Below are 17287 nucleotides of genomic sequence, written 5' to 3'. Positions count from 1 at the left end.
ATAGAATCCCAGGTTTATACCAGAACCTGGGCTTCTATTGGAATTCTCTGGATGGGTTTAATCCCTCACCATTCTTTAGCCCACTCTGCCACCCCAGTTCAGACATGGCTATATGCAAATCAGTCTGACCCTGTGCCTCATGGGATCAGTCCAGACCGAACTGCCAAGCCATGCCTTCCCTGGACCGGAAACAAGCTCCAGAGGACCAGTTTCTGGCATTCCAGCCGTCTTCAGCCCGGCTTGCTTGAATCCAGTGGCAAAGTGAGCAAGGGACTCACGACTGAGCATACCCTACCACACTAAGCCAACAGACCCGGCTAGAAGCAGTGAAGCGTGGCTGACACCAGATCCTCAGGGGAGTATCCAGAGAAGGTTTACTACCAGAACCTCCTACATTTAGCTATCCACCTGCAAACAAACTCCGGCAGAATATCATGAAGATAAGTACATACAAGTAAGCATAGGTTTACTATACTTTACTTCGCATATATGTGCCTTAATCACATATATTTCTTTGACATGTGTATCCTTATTATTCAGATGCAGTACCAAACCATTGCCTTGCTTGGTGCTTGTTGAAAGGAGTCCATCCAAGATCTGCTTTTTAAGGATGACTGCCACACAAATGCCTCTAGCAGCATGTGAAGTCAATAACACATATGAAAATAGTAAGAATAAAGAACAGAAGGAACCGGTATGAAGCCAAGCACACCGCTGAAAATTGCTTCCAGCAAGGAAGAAGGCGCTAAAGACGGCACTGAAAGATTTAATCTATCATAATACTAGTGCGCAACCTGGTCTCTGAAGCACCGGCTCTGCATGTGAAGAATGGTCGGCCTAAGAGCAGTGTGCAGTGCTTTGAATCTAAGAGGGCTCATGTCACCCTGAGCTTGGGAAACTAAGGGGCAGTGCTTTCAATGGAAAAAAAGTAAGTGCAGGTACTCACCAAAAGGAGCAGTGGGCGGAGTTAAGGGAGGTTCTAAGGTGGGACAAGGGGCGGGGTAAGCTTGTTGGCTTTGCCAAGGTTGTATGCACAAAATCTGCATGCATTGTTAGAATGTCGGATGTATCTGTCCATCAGTTATCTCACTAATTACTATAATATGGCACTTACTGATAAGTGTTTATTACTACCCACAGTAGCCTTTTTTAGCATACAGGTCCTTTCTACAGGGTCATAACTCACTAAGCTATATTACTCGGATCTTAACTTTTGACCTGCAGGTAACACAAGGCTCTATCAACAAAACCAGTAATGTTTTGATTTGTTCTGCATTCCATCCATCAAATGTGTGTCTTTTGCTCAGTTTGTACAGCACACACTATAGGTGGTAGTTATTTATCAAGATAACCATAAAGGAAATGTGGCGTCATCAAATGTTATGCTGTGAAGAAAGGCGGGGCAAGGTACTGTAAGGTGACCAGCAGAAGCTCCATAGTTTATTTTGGGACTTTGTATGCGTTTGGTATGAGTTTAATTGTATGTGTGCATGTTGTGTGTGTGTGTCTACCGATGGAATGTGTGTGCTGTGTGTCCGTGTGTGGTTTTCGCAAGTGTTTGCGTGTGCGTGCTTGGCATGAATGTTTGGTGCATGTACATCTGTGCAGTATGTACTCCTCTGTGTCTGTGCATTATGGTTTGTGTGCATGCATTCGTTACTGTGTTGTGTGCGTCACAACTGTGTTTGCCTACAGTGCTTGTCTATTTGTGGAGTGTGTGTTTTATTTGTGCAACAGTGAAATCGAGCATTTCATGAACATTTGTTTAAAAAAAAATGTTAGTAAAATTGAAGGGTTTCCAAGAGTGTGTTCATTCGTGTGACTCATTCTGAAACAGCAGCCAGAGTTCAGGTGCGCTTAATGTGCCGTTGTAAGATAACACTCAGTGGACATCACTTCCACAGCCATACACCCACTTTTAAATCTGTTCTGTCCACTGAATATTCAACCCTGAACAGTACTTCCCACCGCCACCCATTTGATTGTACAGCCCCCTCTCAGCCCCATTGCGAAAGAACAATGGATCCGATAGCCACTCTGCAGATCCTTCCCCCCCTCTAATGACTTCCAAAGCAACTCACGATGGTTCCTGGTGACAAGAGCTCCAGTAGTTAATTCCCTGCACTGCTTGTTAAAGGAGCTGCAGAGGTAGTGGAGGGATGAAGGAAGCGCTGCCTCGGTTGAAATCAGGTTCCATCAGTACCTGTACTCTCTTCGTTCTAAGAAAAGTGCCAGTACTCAAGGGGACAAAATGAAAAAGTGCTGGTACTCAGTACCGTCGAGTACTGGCCCATTTAAAGCACTGCCAAGGGGCATATTTATGACCCTCTTTTGATGCTCCGGTAGGACAAACCTTGAAACCATATCTATGAGGCCACGTAAAGCCACTTTGCATGGCTTTGAGGGGCCTCATACATATTGAGTAAGGTAAGGCAGCACAGATTGCTGTGTTGCCTTACTCTACGCTAGGGAGGCAATCCATGGGCATTGCGGTGGGTGCTCCCACACAACACCCATGGATTTTGATGCTCCCCCAGATTTACAAGATCATCTAAACCTGGGGGTGTGCTAAAGACTTACACCTCCCGGATGAGGTGCATAATCTGCCTCTTTCTGTGTGTGCTGCATTCTACAGCCTGCGTAGGAAGAGGAACACACCTCAATGGATTGTGTCTGTGCAGGTAAGTGCCCCTTCCTGCACTTAAACAATCCTGCCTACAACACAGGCACTCTTGCACCTTGGTGCAAGGGTGTCTGCGTTGGCGCTAGGCTGCCGAAATGATGCTAGGGCAAGGGGAAAGGACCGCAATGCACCGTATAGGATAAATACGGTGCATTCCTGTCCTTTCAGTTTGACGTAGGGCAGTACAGCCAGATGGCAATGCGCGCAGCCCATGAAAAAATCCCCATAAATGAGGCCCTAAGCGGCCATTAGGTTTGAGCACCTGAAACTTTTTAAAAGAAACGGCTGTCATGGGATGACAGTGTTGTGAAGCCTGTAAAATTCCCAAGTATTCAGAAGAGGACATGCCTTGCCGGGGAGCAGAGAGGAACTTATAAAAGACATGCCTAATGGAGATGCAGAGCCTCGTTTACTATATTGTGACGCACAGCAACGCAGCAAGCCTTCCTGCTACGCTGCCGTGCGTCAAAATAAAAGAGCAGGAATGTGCCATATCTACAAGATTAAGCTCATTCTTGTCCTTCTATGCGTCGGCACACAAACAGCAGCCGTGCGCCAATGCAGACACCCTTACGCCACGTGCAAGGGTGCCTGCGTTGCAGGGATGATTGTTTATGTGCAGGAAGGACAGCTTCCTGCACATAAACAATGATTAGAGGTCATTTGCTCCTTCTATGTGTGCTGCAGAATGCAGCATACATAGCAAGAGCAAACAACGAGGAGCAATAAACATATTTCTCCTCTGCGCCAATTCCACACCACCCCGGGGAAAGCGTCGGACTCTGGCACATTCCCAGCCTTACGGCACTTTGTAAATCTGGGAATGGGTCGGGTTCCATGGGTGTTGCTTGCAAACACCCACAGCAACACCCATGGAACGCCCCTTTCAAGCAGAGTGGCGCAGGGTGACTTTACATGGCCTTGTAAATATGGACAGGCACACTGGTCCGCCATGTGCGTCTAAAAAAGTGACGCAGCAGCGGTGCAAGAGCTCGTAAATGAGGTCCGCAGTGTTCTTACAGAAATGGCAGTAGCTTTCCAGGGATCTCTCAACAGGTCCCTGGGGCTTTTCAAAACTCATCTCTTGCCAGCATGTGCATTTGTGCTACGACGGAGATACAGGCTATTGGTAACCTTTTTCCAATTACTGTGCAGTCGATCATCAATGTTGCTTTACCACATTTTCAACAGAATCCACCCCCTGCTGCAGAACGTGCAGATTTCGAGAACAAAATAATAATTTCTGCCTGAAACAGCTCAAAAGTTATTTTTAAAAAGTGCTAGGATGGTGCCTACAGTGACACTCTTTTTCCAAAGGCTGACTGCTCTCCAGTGCAAGTTGCTTTTTAATGTATTCAGGGTTAAACTGGTACAATTAAGGTAAAGATTTGCCCAGACAGTCTTGTGTGTTAAAATGACAACTATAGGGTGCACCCACAGAATGTGCCACATAATTTGCTTTCTCTTGGTCAACACTTCTGAATAATTTAGTTGTCTGTTCCTGCATAATTACAAGTCCCTTTATGGTGAAAAACCTTGTAAATGTGCAGCATTCACCTTACTACACATCGACGGGGCGGCTCCTCCACTTGGGCGAAGGAGCGTTGCCCCACTGCTTTCTCGCAGTGCGAGAAGCAGAAACATACAATGGTATTATAAATACCGGGACGGGCAGGGCTGAGGTCCTGCTCCAGGCTGACATGCCCCAGGGCCGACCAAACCAGTCATGCACACTCTCCCGTTTTCTCCATGTAGGCTGCACGCAGACTGCATGAAGGAAACGGCCTCCCCATAGATGCCTGTGTGGTTGGCGTCCCAGCCAATGACTGCTCTGCCATGGCTGTCCGATTACAGTTCCTCCGAACTACCTGGATCTCCGTATCACGTGGCGGCTCTCTCAGGGAATATTATAGTTCCCACTGCTTCAGCCAAAGATCTTTTTTACCGAGACCTCATACTTGGCAATGTGCTTTCGTATATGCACATAGAACTGATTGGAATCTTAACTTTGGAGATATATACTTCAAAAGCCGTCGCCTTTACAGTTTTCACACATATGTCTACCCAATGATCGTTCTGACTATGTACCTTTTGGTTGTGGACAAATAAAATTCCACACAGATGAGCGAATTTTCGAGGAAAGAACTTTATTCTTGTGATGTTTGGGGGTACAGCAGTTTTACTTACAGAATTGGGAGGCAACTCATCCTCTTAATTAAGGTTCTACACTCCATTCGTTTTTGAGAAACTTTTTACCTGCTTTGATGTTTCCCAACTACGTGACATATAAGCCTTGAGAAAGTTACGTTCCAGTAACGAAACACGTGTCGGCTGCCTGTTCTATTTTTTTGTTTGGGATCCAAATACAGAAGAACTTTTAAACAACAATCTATGTATCATGTACTGTTAAAAAACACTGTACAGACAATATTTGTGTGAAATAAGATTAAAACATCAAATTAATCTCACGTTTTTGATGTTCTCTTCATAGGTTAAATATTGGTGTTGTTCACTTGAGTAATTGGTAGTCGTGATTCCTTAAGCAGGTCATGACAGGGAACTAACTCCATTAGAAGCACTTGCTTCTGTGATAAACAAACATTTGAGTGCCGAGGTACAATAGATCTCTCAATAGTTTCTTATAACTGATCCCTTCTGGGACTTTAGTTGAAGTCGACATCTGTGGTAGTGGGATGTCAATGTTACCTCAAGGGGCACCGTTTTTACACAGAAAACAATCTGCACAGATATAATCAGTTACAACAAAAAACGAAATTCTAAGATTGGAAGTGCAACAGTCTTAACCACCACTACCTTCGCTTTAGTATTGCAGCATTGTGGTTGGCTTAGGGGAGGAGAGGGAGGCTGCCTGCTTCCTGTGAGGAGCAGGAAGAGGAGACGCGAAGGTAAGTTTTAATAGTTTCATTATTTTTTTTTTACTAACCCCCCCCCCGTGCGAGTCATTCCAACCGCGACTGGCAGTGAACCCTAATTAGCAAAACTCCAACCCTCTGTAAATAAGTGTTGGACTTGGCCCTTTTGGTAGGTTGACCCCTAAACTTTTTGCCTTTTAATGCGACCTGATACTAGTAGTTTTTGGCTTCTGTGCACTTTAGCACTGTGTCACAGTGCGCACTCTGAGTGCGTGTGGTGAGATTGGCCTGCCCTCCCATAGGAATGCATGGGGGAAGGCGCACAGTTCATTGGGGGCATAGTTGAAGTTAGGAGTGAGACGCACTCCTTCGCCCCATCCATTCCCAGCTGCCCAGCAAGCAGTGGGCAGCTGCCACGTTTAGGCTTAAACTCTTGCGCACCTTTGCTTTCGCTGCCTAGGCAGCCAGTCCTGACACTGTTGGATAAAGGGTATTTGAGCCCCATGTAAGGCCAATTGGCCTGGGGTCAGTACCTAATGTGATTCTTGCGCAAGGTGATTGTATACTGTGTTTATGATGGTGATTACATGATGCCTAGTGGGATGTATGCGTAATGTATTTATGCCCCCTGTTTTATACCTCTCCCATTATTTTATGAATAGGAGGTTGTTTTGCATAGTATGGTTTATGCTAGTGAGTTTATGTTTCACTGCGTGATTTATGCCTAATGTGATTATTATTGCGTAGTGTGTTCCTAACTTTTACCAGTGGTTACTGGTTGTGCTCTACAATTATTATTTTGTGCTTCGGTTATTCTATGTTCTACATCTACTATTTCTACTAAGTGCTGATTCTGACTGTGGCCAATGTGGCCCTGTCATGTGTATATAATCCCCTGCAGATTCTGCCCAGTGCCAGTTGGCACTGTGTATATGTGTGATTATGATCTAATTTGTTTATGATAATACAAAGGCTAATTTTATATATAACCTTGTGTGGAGTTCCTTTTTGTGGTGTGCCTAGTGTGTTGCTGCTGTGTGTGCGCAAACGCTTTACACATTGTCTCCGGGATAAGCCTGACTGCTCATGCCAAGCTACCAAGGGGCTGAGCAGGGGTTATCTTTGGCATGTAACTCCCAGGCCCTGACTAGAGTGGTGGTCTCTGCCTGGCTTTGGCGCTAGCCTTAGCCAACCAGAGGTCCCATTTCTAACAATAAGGAACGGCGTTTGTGGTCGTATGTGGTGCTAAATGTACCACAGCCTGACACTTTTTGCTTTTAAAGATTCGATAAGTAAAGTTAAAAATTGCATGCATGGCTCACACAGCCATCCACTTCAAGACCCTGTTGTATCTAGCACAGAAACTGGAACTCTCTTGTGGGTCTAGAGCTTCCAGAAGCGCCAGTACCCTTTTGCTTAAACCTCAGAAATTCAAGAAAAAGAAGACCTATAACCGAGCCTTCTCAAGGATGGCTCTGAAGATCTGGAACTCCCCTCCCCCCGAAGTCAGGGTGAATCCTTCTACTGTCTTCTTCAAGAAAGAGGTCAAAGGGCTCCTGATGAAGAAATTTCTGCCTCAGCCTGGCACCGACATCGGTTTCTAGTCCCATACCCGTTGACTCTGACTCTTACAACTGGTTCACGATTAGGTCGGACAATTCTCGTCTGTGATTTGCCTGATGATGTGCTTTCCTTGCACTCATGAGAGTGCTGGATAATCTGTTTTTTACCCATTTGATATATAATCTGCAAAGGGCTCTGATACCCTCGGTGGTCATGTTCGCGCTATTTAAAACGTTCAAAATAAATAAATAAGTAATTTTGCTTAATAAGCTAAGACAGTATACATATACAGTTTCTAGTTAACCTAAGTGCTAAATTTGTGCCGCTGTTTGCAGGTGTGGGGCACCAGCACTCATCTTTTGAAGACCCGGACTTACTTTTCAACATCAGACTTCACGAAGAAGAACAAAGGGAGAAAAAGGAGCCGGAAGTAAGGAGAGAAATGAAAAAATGATTAAGGGAAAAGTATGGATGAAAAAGAACTTGTAAGAGAGCGATAAAAGGACAAGAAATGAGTGGTAGTGACAAAACAAGGTGTAAGGTGGAATCAAGGCCACGCAGCCTTAGTATTCATCACACTCAGCATTGGAAAGTGGGAGCACCAGGTAGCTTTGGACTTTCTTTTTTTTTTAAACTTAACTAAGCACTGATTATATGAATTCGAACACTAAAAACAACTCAGAATCCAAGTGGTCATTTATAAAATTTATATTGTCTTTACCAATGAATAGTTTATCGCTGACCGTTAGTCCATCTTCCCGGATGCCCTGGGTGCAGACCTGCAGAACGTCCACATTTTATCAGCTTCATTTACCGTCAAAGTCATAAATAAAGACCCGAGGTGGCAGGCCTGATATGAACAATTCATAAAATAGACGCATTATGCTATTGCTTAATGATCTGGACTTTCAGTGACGTGCGCACTTATCTATGTTTATTTGTAATGTGGGCAGGAAATATATTTCGACACGTAGAAGCGTAATGCAGCAGAAAGAGCTAACAGAGTATGTGTCAAAAAAGCATATCAGTGGCCTGCTCAGGCACGCAAACAATGGCAGGCTTGGCTCTCTCCGTATGCTTGGCCAACTTTTGAACTCTTAGAAATTGAAGAACCACAGTGTGTGTCTGTGTTTGTATGTGTGTGTGTGTATATATATATATATATATATATATATATATATATATATATATATATATATATATATATATATATATACACACATATATATATATACACATATATATATACATATATACATACATATATACATATATATATACACATATATACATATACACACACACATAGCACATATATATACACACACATATATATATATGTATCTATATATATACACATATATATATATACATATGTATACATACATATGTATACATACATATATATATATTACCTATTGGTGGTCGCCAGTAGGTAGTTATAGTTAGGATTATTTTGAATAGGGAAATCGCAACATTCTATTGTGAATAACTTTGGCGCCGGTTGAGGAATCTGCCTGAAAATTACCTCAAATTTGCCTGGCGGCGCTTTAGTCTTTCCCTGAAATTTTGGGGGGGATTCGTTAAGCGGGGGCCGAGAAAAAAGGGGGTCCCAAAACTTGTTTTCCCCATGTTACTTTCCAAAGGACGGTCGACCTCACTTTTAGCCCGAACGGCTGAATGGATTTCCACCAAACTTGGCAAAATTATAGGGACTGGTAGCCCGATGTGCCTTTGCTATGTCTCAAGATATGTGCTCCAGTGGATTTTGAGTAATTTAGGTTTAAAAAAATATATATATTTATAAGCGCGCTCTGGTACGCGCACCTCGGCGCGAACCAGCGCGCTACGCGAGTTCGCGCGCGGAAACCTGATTGGCTCTCGGGTGTCTGTCAACATTCCAAACAGTCTGGAGCGGCCGCCATCTTGTGTCTCGGTAGGATCGAGACACAAGAGGTGGCCAAAACAAAGGGGGAAATGACCAAAAGGGGGCAAAGATTTGCGCGGGGGAGCGCCCGGTACACGCACCGGGGAGCGGACCGGGGAGCGTACCATGGGGAAAAAAGAATGACAGACTTTTAAAGAAATATAGCCTTTTTTTTATAAATTGGAGGTAGTTCTAAAAAGAACTGTTTTTTTATTCTTTTTGTTGTTTTATATTTTTTTGTTTTTTGGAACATTTTATACTTTTTTTGGCTTTCATGAACAGTTTTATATTTTTTTGTATTTTTTATGGGGACAAAGGCTTCTTTCGGCACCGGTGGTTGTCTCCAGCACGGTTTATGAGTTTGATGCTCTGCTCCCGATAAGAAATGGCAGTGCCAAAAAATATACAAGTAATCTTGTATTCTCCAAACTGGCGTTGGATGCATGGGACCATCTCTCTAGTTTCAGGACCCGATGGAGGGGGTTGTTTAGAGGTGCTCGGAGAAGATTGGGGAGGGTTTCTGGTCAGTTCTCTGACCTCTACTGCAGAATAGTTATTGGGGTGCTTTCGTTGCATGTGCCGAAGCATTGTGTGATTCCCAAATGGATATTTTTTTGCAGGGTTCCCCCTGGAAAGTTCAGCGCCACAGATGAGACAGGTCACCTTTGCAGCATTAACTTTTTTTGCACCCCCTGGGATTTAAAAAAACTTCCATATAAAGTGCTCCTTAGGTTTATATGGGGGATTGTCTTCAGGCAGGAACTGCCTTCTCTACTCCTCCTCCTCCTCCTCCTCTTCTTCTTCACCACCAATGTGATGTTGTGGTGGTCCTTGTGGTGGTGGTGGTGGTGTTGGTGCAGATGCTCCAGCTGCGGCTGCTACTGTAGCCATTTCTCTATCAATAGAAGCAGGTCTTCCTCACTCAAAGAATAAAGTGAGAATGAGGAAAAAAGGTGGGGGCTTTCATCAGTTGGAAAACAAAACTGTTCTGAACCAATGAAAAGTATTATTTTCAGGTCACATGAGCCGGGCTTTCATCATTTGGAAACCAAAACTGTTCTGAACCAATGAAAAGTGTTATTTTCAGGTCACATGACCCGACGCGCTTACGCTACGCGCCCCGGTGCGCACCCGGCGGCGCTTACGTAGCACGTTCGTATGTGCGTGGGTGCTTCCGGGTGCGTTTACGCCGTGCGGCTATGCGTAAGTCACGATGATGTTTTCGTTCGCGGCAAAAGCGATATCGGGACGCTCACCGGTACGCGCCCTGGGGTGCACCGCAAGACTGCGCTTTCCGGTGCGCTCACCGGGACGCGCACCGGGAGCGCTCCAGGGCAAAAAAAAAGCCACAAAAAAAACCATGAACACTATACATAAAAAAAATAGTAATACATTAATATACAATATAGGATTCAGTTTTTAGAAAAATTACCTTTCAAAGCTATAGAGATTTGCTTTTAATAAACCTTTGAAATTCACTAAAAAAAATAGGTTTGAGGCCCTATATATAGTTAGAAATTAGCAGTTAAAAAACCTATGAAATTCACTGAAAAACATAGGTTTCACACCAGTTATAGTTAGGAATTAGCATTTAAAAAATCTTTGAAATTCACTGAAAAAAACATAGGTTTCACACCAGTTATAGTTAGGAATTAGCATTTAAAAAACCTATGAAATTCTCTGAAAAAAATATAGGTTTCACACCAGTTATAGTTAGGAATTAGCATTTAAAAAACCTATTAAATTCACTGAAAAAACCATAGGTTTCACACCAGTTATAGTTAGCTGGACATTTTACTGACATAAAACCATTGAAATTCCCACGTTATAGTTAGTTGGACTCACAATAACTTGCGCGCCTGCAATGCACTGCTGATGACGTCAGATATTACATCACTCATGACATGGTCAGTGACATCACTCATGAAATCACTGATGACACCATCCAATGAATGTGTGTCTTTCTGAAAAATAAATATGTTTTATTTATGTATATGTAAAGGTCGATGAGGAATAAATGTTTAAATAAGTGTCTAAATGGATTTTTTTTTAATTGATTGGTTAACTGGCTTATTAAGTGTATCTTGGTGAATACATATATTAGCGAGTAACTTTTAAATATTGAAATATATGTATCAGTGTTTCACTTTGTGTATAAGTGGCTGCATGGGTTGGTGACTGACTCACTGTTTGTATGTGTTTTGAAGACACCATATGTGTAGGATTGTAAGGGTGGATGAGTGTGAATATGTGTTTGTTAGTGAGTGAATAACTGTCTCACTAGTGTCTTTGTTAGTAACTACATATGTTTTAATCTAGTATATGTGAGTATTGATGTATATAAGTAACTATATGTGAGAGTGAGAGATTGTAAGAGTTCCTGTTTAAATAAGTATGTGTTTCTTTAAGTGATTGTTTATGAGAGTAAGTATGTGTAAGTTTCCTTAGAAGTAATGTGCTAGTCTGTGTATACTTGTATATGCAAATAAATGGATGTTCAATAGTTTATTTGCATGTGTGAGTATGTGTGTGAGTAACTTTTGGATGACTGTTGGTGTGTAACAGGATGTATATTTGTATCACTACATATGATGAGTGAGTATATGTATGAGTGACTATATAGAACTGTTGCTGAATGAGTGGATGTGTATATAGATGGTGGAATTACTGAATTGGTTGTTGTATCTGGTATGGGTATCTCCATTTTTTTGAAAATGTTAGTTTCTATTTTTGAATATGTGTTTCAAGGGTTACATTACACTGAAAGGAGGTCTGTCAGTCTGTCACAAGGATGGTGTCATCAGTGATGTCATGAGTGATGTCACTGACCATGTCATGAGTGATGTAATATGTGATGTCATCAGCAGTGCATTGCAGGCGCGCAAGTTATAGTGAGTCCAACTAACTATAACATGGGAATTTCAATGGTTTTGTCAGTAAAATGTCCAGCTAACTATAACTGGTGTGAAAACCTAGGGTTTTTTCAGTGAATTTAATAGGTTTTTTAAATGCTAATTCCTAACTATAACTGGTGTGAAACCTATGGTTTTTTCAGTGAATTTCATAGGTTTTTTAAATGCTAATTCCTAACTGTAACTGGTGTGAAACCTATGTTTTTTTCAGTGAATATATATATATATATATATATATATATATACATATATATACATACATATATATATATATATACACATATATATGGTAAACAGTCAAAATATCGAGTAACAAATATCGAATGAACATAATATCGAGTTAAAAATATAGAATGGACAAAATATCGAATGGACAGAATATAGACATCAAAAATATTGTCTTTAAGTAATGTAATATCGAATGTTAAAAATATAGAAAGTTAAAATATCAAAGTATATAATATAGGTTATTAAAATTATCGAATTTTTAATAATATCGAATTTTTATAGTGTTTTTTATGTTATTATATGTGTGAAAAGTGTGTATTTATGTTATAATTTATTTTAAATAATGAATTTTGTTATTTTAATTTTTGCGTAATTTAATTCTGTAGCGGGTTGTGGGTTTATAGGGGAATAGGGTGGGAAGTAATTTAATTCTAATTAATTAAATATGTAAATTTATTTATTGGTAATCATTTTTATTTAATTGTTAATTAATTTATATTTGGTAATTAATTATATTTTAATTGGCAATTAATTTTAATTGATTAATTGCTAATTATGTTAATTTTACTCATTTATTTTCTGTAGCGGGTTTTGGGTTTATAGGGGAATTGGGTGAGAAGTAATTTTTTTATAATTAATCAAATATGTAAAATTATTTATTGGTATTTATTTAGAATTATTTGTTAATAATTTTTTATGGGTAATTAATTAAATTTTAATTGCCAATTAATTTTATTTAATTGATTAATTGCTAATTATGTTAATTTTACAAATTTATTTTCTGTAGCGGGTTGTGGGTTTATAGGGGAATAGGGTAGGAAGTAATTTATTTATAATTAATTAAATAATTCAATTTATTTCATTGTATTTGATTTGAATTAATTGTTAATTGATTTTTAATTTTTAATTAATTAATTGTTAAATTGTAATTAATTTGTATTAATGGGTAACTAATTGTAATAATTAATTTTAATTTGTAATTGATTAATTATTATATTATATTAAATTGGTAATTACTTTTAATACATTTTTTATAGATATTTATTTATATTTTTTTAAATAATATATGAAGTATTTACTTTCCCTACTGCTGCACTCTTTGGAGTGGGAATAGTCATTTTTACCCCTACGCTATCCAACGCTTTCCCTACTGTTGCACTCTTTGGAGTGGGAATAGTAATTTTAACCCCTACGCTATCCAATGCTTTCCCTACTGTTGCACTCTTTGGAGTGGAAATAGTAATTTTAACCCCTACGCTATCCAACGCTTTCCCTACTGTTGCACTCTTTAGAGTGGGAATAGTAATTTTTACCCCTACGCTATCCAACACTTTCCCTACTGTTGCACTCACTGAAGTGGGAATAGTAATTTTTCCCCTACGCTATCCAACGCTTTCCCTACTGTTGCACCCACTGGAGTGGGAATAGTAATTTTTACCTCTACGCTATCCAACGCTTTCCCTACTGTTGCACTCACTGGAGTGGGAATAGTAATTTTTACCCCTACGCTATCCAATGCTTTCCCTACTGTTGCACTCATTGGAGTGGGAATAGGAATTTTAACCCCTATGCTATCCAATGCTTTCCCTACTGTTGCACTCTTTGGAGTGGGAATAGTAATTTTTACCCCTACGCTATCCAACGCTTTCCCTACTGTTGCACTCTTTGGAGTTGGAATAGTAATTTTTACCCCTACGCTATCCAACGCTTTCCCTACTGTTGCACCCACTGGAGTGGGAATAGTGATTTTTACCCCTACGCTATCCAACGCTTTCCCTACTGTTGCACTCATTGGAGTGGGAATAGGAATTTTAACCCCTACGCTATCCAATGCTTTCCCTACTGTTGCACTCTTTGGAGTGGGAATAGTAATTTTTACCCCTACGCTATCCAACGCTTTCCCTACTGTTGCACTCTTTGGAGTTGGAATAGTAATTTTTACTCCTACGCTATCCAACACTTTCCCTACTGTTGCACCCACTGGAGTGGGAATAGTAATTTTTACCCCTACGCTATCCAACGCTTTCCCTACTGTTGCACTCACTGGAGTGTGAATAGTAATTTTTACCCCTACGCTATCCAACGCTTTCCCTACTGTTGCACTTTTTGGAGTGGGAATAGTAATTTTTACCCCTACGCTATCCAACGCTTTCCCTACAGTTGCACTTCCTGGAGTGGGAATAGTAATTTTTACCCCTACGCTATCCAACGCTTTCTCTACTGTTGCACTCACTGAAGTGGGAATAGTAATTTTTACCCCTACGCTATCCAACGCTTTCCCTACTGTTGCACTCACTGGAGTGGGAATGGTAATTTTTACCCCTACGCTATCCAACGCTTTGGCTACTGTTGCACTCTTTGGAGTGGGAATAGTAACTTTTACCCCTACGCTATCCAACGCTTTCCCTACTGTTGAACTCTTTGGAGTCGGAATAGTAATTTTTACCGCTACGCTATCCAATGCTTTCCCTACTGTTGCACTTATTGGAGTGGGAATAGTAATTTTAACACCCTTGCTATGCTACGGTAATAATATTGTATATTTTTTAATAATATTATGTTAATATATATATATATGTTTTAAAAAATAAAATTGTATTTTTTTATGACAAATTAATTATTTAATAATTTTAAGGTTATTTAAGTATTTTTAAGTATATTTTAGTTATTTATTTTAAATATTTTTTCAATTTTACAATAATTTTAATAAATTCGATATTTTTACAAATTACATATTTTTAAACGATATTTTTGATTCGATATTTTTGTACTTACCTGTTTGTAGATAGCACTTCGATATTTTTGTAGTCGATATTTTGTAGTTGATATTTTAAATGCCTATATTTTTGTAGTCGATATTATGTCAGTGATCCCTCCAACAGGAAACTGGCATTTCATACCGATCTTTTCCATCCTTTACCCTGATGCGTTTCAGAGCTTCATGCTCCTTTTTCGAAGGCACCAGAACACACAAGCATTCAGTATCAGGCTGGTGCAAATCCTCCACGGTCTGGACCTGCCGTGTGTCCTTTTAAAATGCAACTTGGAACTGTGGCAGCGTATAATGCTAGTGCCCGAAAATCATGCTAGAGCGTGCCAGTTGTCACACACAAACTTACAGTTGGTGAGCCGCATGCGAGAAAATACTCTGCCAGGCGGCAGTTGGCAGAGTTTTTCCAGAACTCCAGAAAAACTCAGTGAACTTTACCGACGGAGCAGAATTTACCGCCCACCATTAGTTATAAATGAGTAGTACACCATTTTTTACCCAGACATCATTACGTCATTACTTCCCTCTCTTTTGTGTAAGTACAAGATGCTATTAAATTTGGCATTGTAATTAATAAAAAATAGGACATGCCAATCGAGATAATGTAAAAATATAAAAAGCGGCCCCACACCCCTTGTAAAGCCAATCTGACCCCATAAATAGGCGGAAGAGGATACTGTGCGCAGATATTACATTGACAACATCCGACATGTCACCTCACATTATCCCCAATCTTACCTCGATAATTTCCCAGTATTTAGAAGAAAAAGGCCGCATTTTTTGGGCAAAACTGAACAGTATATGAATATGAGAAAAATGTGAATTCAAAACACATGTGTTCCTCATAATCACCAAGTGTTTTGCACAAAATAGGGAGGAATACTTTATTGGTAACCAATTAACTTATGTGATAGCCATCTCCTGCCCCAGCACCCCATTCACAAACATTCAAGGACCCACATGCCATTTATCCCATTGGGCATTTCCCAGGGCAACTGAGTCCGATGGAGGCCAGTTTTTAAGGTGGACGGCCACTCTCTCTTTCTGTCGCTCCCTGGGGCTAAATGCAGCAGGCACAATGTGGGCGTCAAAAGAAAAGGCAAAGAATAAATGAAAAGAGATAAAGAATGATTATAAAGAAAAAAAGAGAGAGAAAAGGAAAGAGTGGGACTAGTGTGAACTTTTATTTCAAGGGTTGTTTTTTGCTCTACATCTGGGCCGGCAGACGTCGCTCGCAAACGCCTATTGCAAAACAGAGCACCACAATAAAAATGTAGGTGTCTGAGGAGTTCAGGGAAAGAGCTCCACCTGCACCCAGGTGACAGTCTTTAGATGGAGTGGCAACTTATAGGAAAATCTGACATAGAAGAAAGACCGTGATGTCCATAAAAATCACACCTAGTTGTGGTGCCCTGGTTCCGCCACACGACTTGTGCATAACTAAAGAGGACCTAGCCTCCTCATCAGTATTCAGCCTGAAAATGTGAAATGGCTTGCCAAAGAGCTTACATAATGGGTACCTATTGCATGGATTCAGGGTTTGATAACACATGACTGGCCAAACTTAGTAGTTTTAGAGGTAGTTAGCAGGGAATTCTTTCAGGTGCTCGTCCCATTTATGTCTGGATTTCCAAGAAGCTGAAGAAAAAAAAACAACAAGAAAGTACTCCATCCTTGTTAAGTGCTATGTATTGGACAACACACCCAGGAACTAGACATGGGGTTGGTGTAAGAATCACTTTATTGGAAACCAAAAGCCTTGAGAGACCCAACATCTGGTCGTTGTCTATTTCAAGGATGTTGTATTCGTGCAATGACATATTGATCTGATAGATATGAATCTGATAGAGCGCGCAGGTCACCCGGGTCACAAGTTTACCAATTTTCCCCACGCACTGGGCCCTGACGTGAGTAAAACGAGGACTGAATTTGAGTGAACCGGGTGATATCTTGCACGCCACTATGAGTAATTCGGGGGGGTGACACTTACACCACTTACTATTCATGTACCTGACTTACCACAGGCACATTACTCCCAACGGATCAGGAGCTAGCAGTGGACAGGTGACAGGTTTCCTAGGAAAGAATATACTCTATAAACCAAAAATACATTTGTCCACTTAAATATACTGAAAAATGACCACAGACACCTGATGAGTTTTCAAGGTTTTATCAAAAGATTTTAGAATGGATATGTCAAAATAACAAGCCAAATACACAGTAACACATCTATCAGTAAAACCAAAGCCACAATATAACTATGGATTAGGGCAAGTACCATTAGAATAATTGGGAACACTGTAGGATATGAGCATTTAGTGAACACGCTAT

The 17287-nt window shown here is 40.6% G+C and overlaps 1 long non-coding RNA gene across 1 annotated transcript in view; it reads left to right on the top strand.

Annotated features, from left to right (window-relative positions):
- LOC147673467 (uncharacterized) overlaps window positions 1-7668 on the top strand; it is a 49081-nt gene extending 41413 nt beyond the window's left edge. The window contains exon 3 of the long non-coding RNA XR_015302617.1: window positions 7455-7668. This is a non-coding gene — a long non-coding RNA (uncharacterized LOC147673467). The remainder of the gene's footprint in view (window positions 1-7454) is intronic.
- The last annotated feature ends 9619 nt before the right edge of the window (window positions 7669-17287 follow it).

This window comes from Lissotriton vulgaris, chromosome 12, assembly GCF_964263255.1.
Source record: "Lissotriton vulgaris chromosome 12, aLisVul1.2, whole genome shotgun sequence".
NCBI lineage: Eukaryota > Metazoa > Chordata > Amphibia > Caudata > Salamandridae > Lissotriton > Lissotriton vulgaris.
Note: the sequence above shows the minus strand (reverse complement) of the source record. Positions and strands in the feature narration are given on the sequence as shown.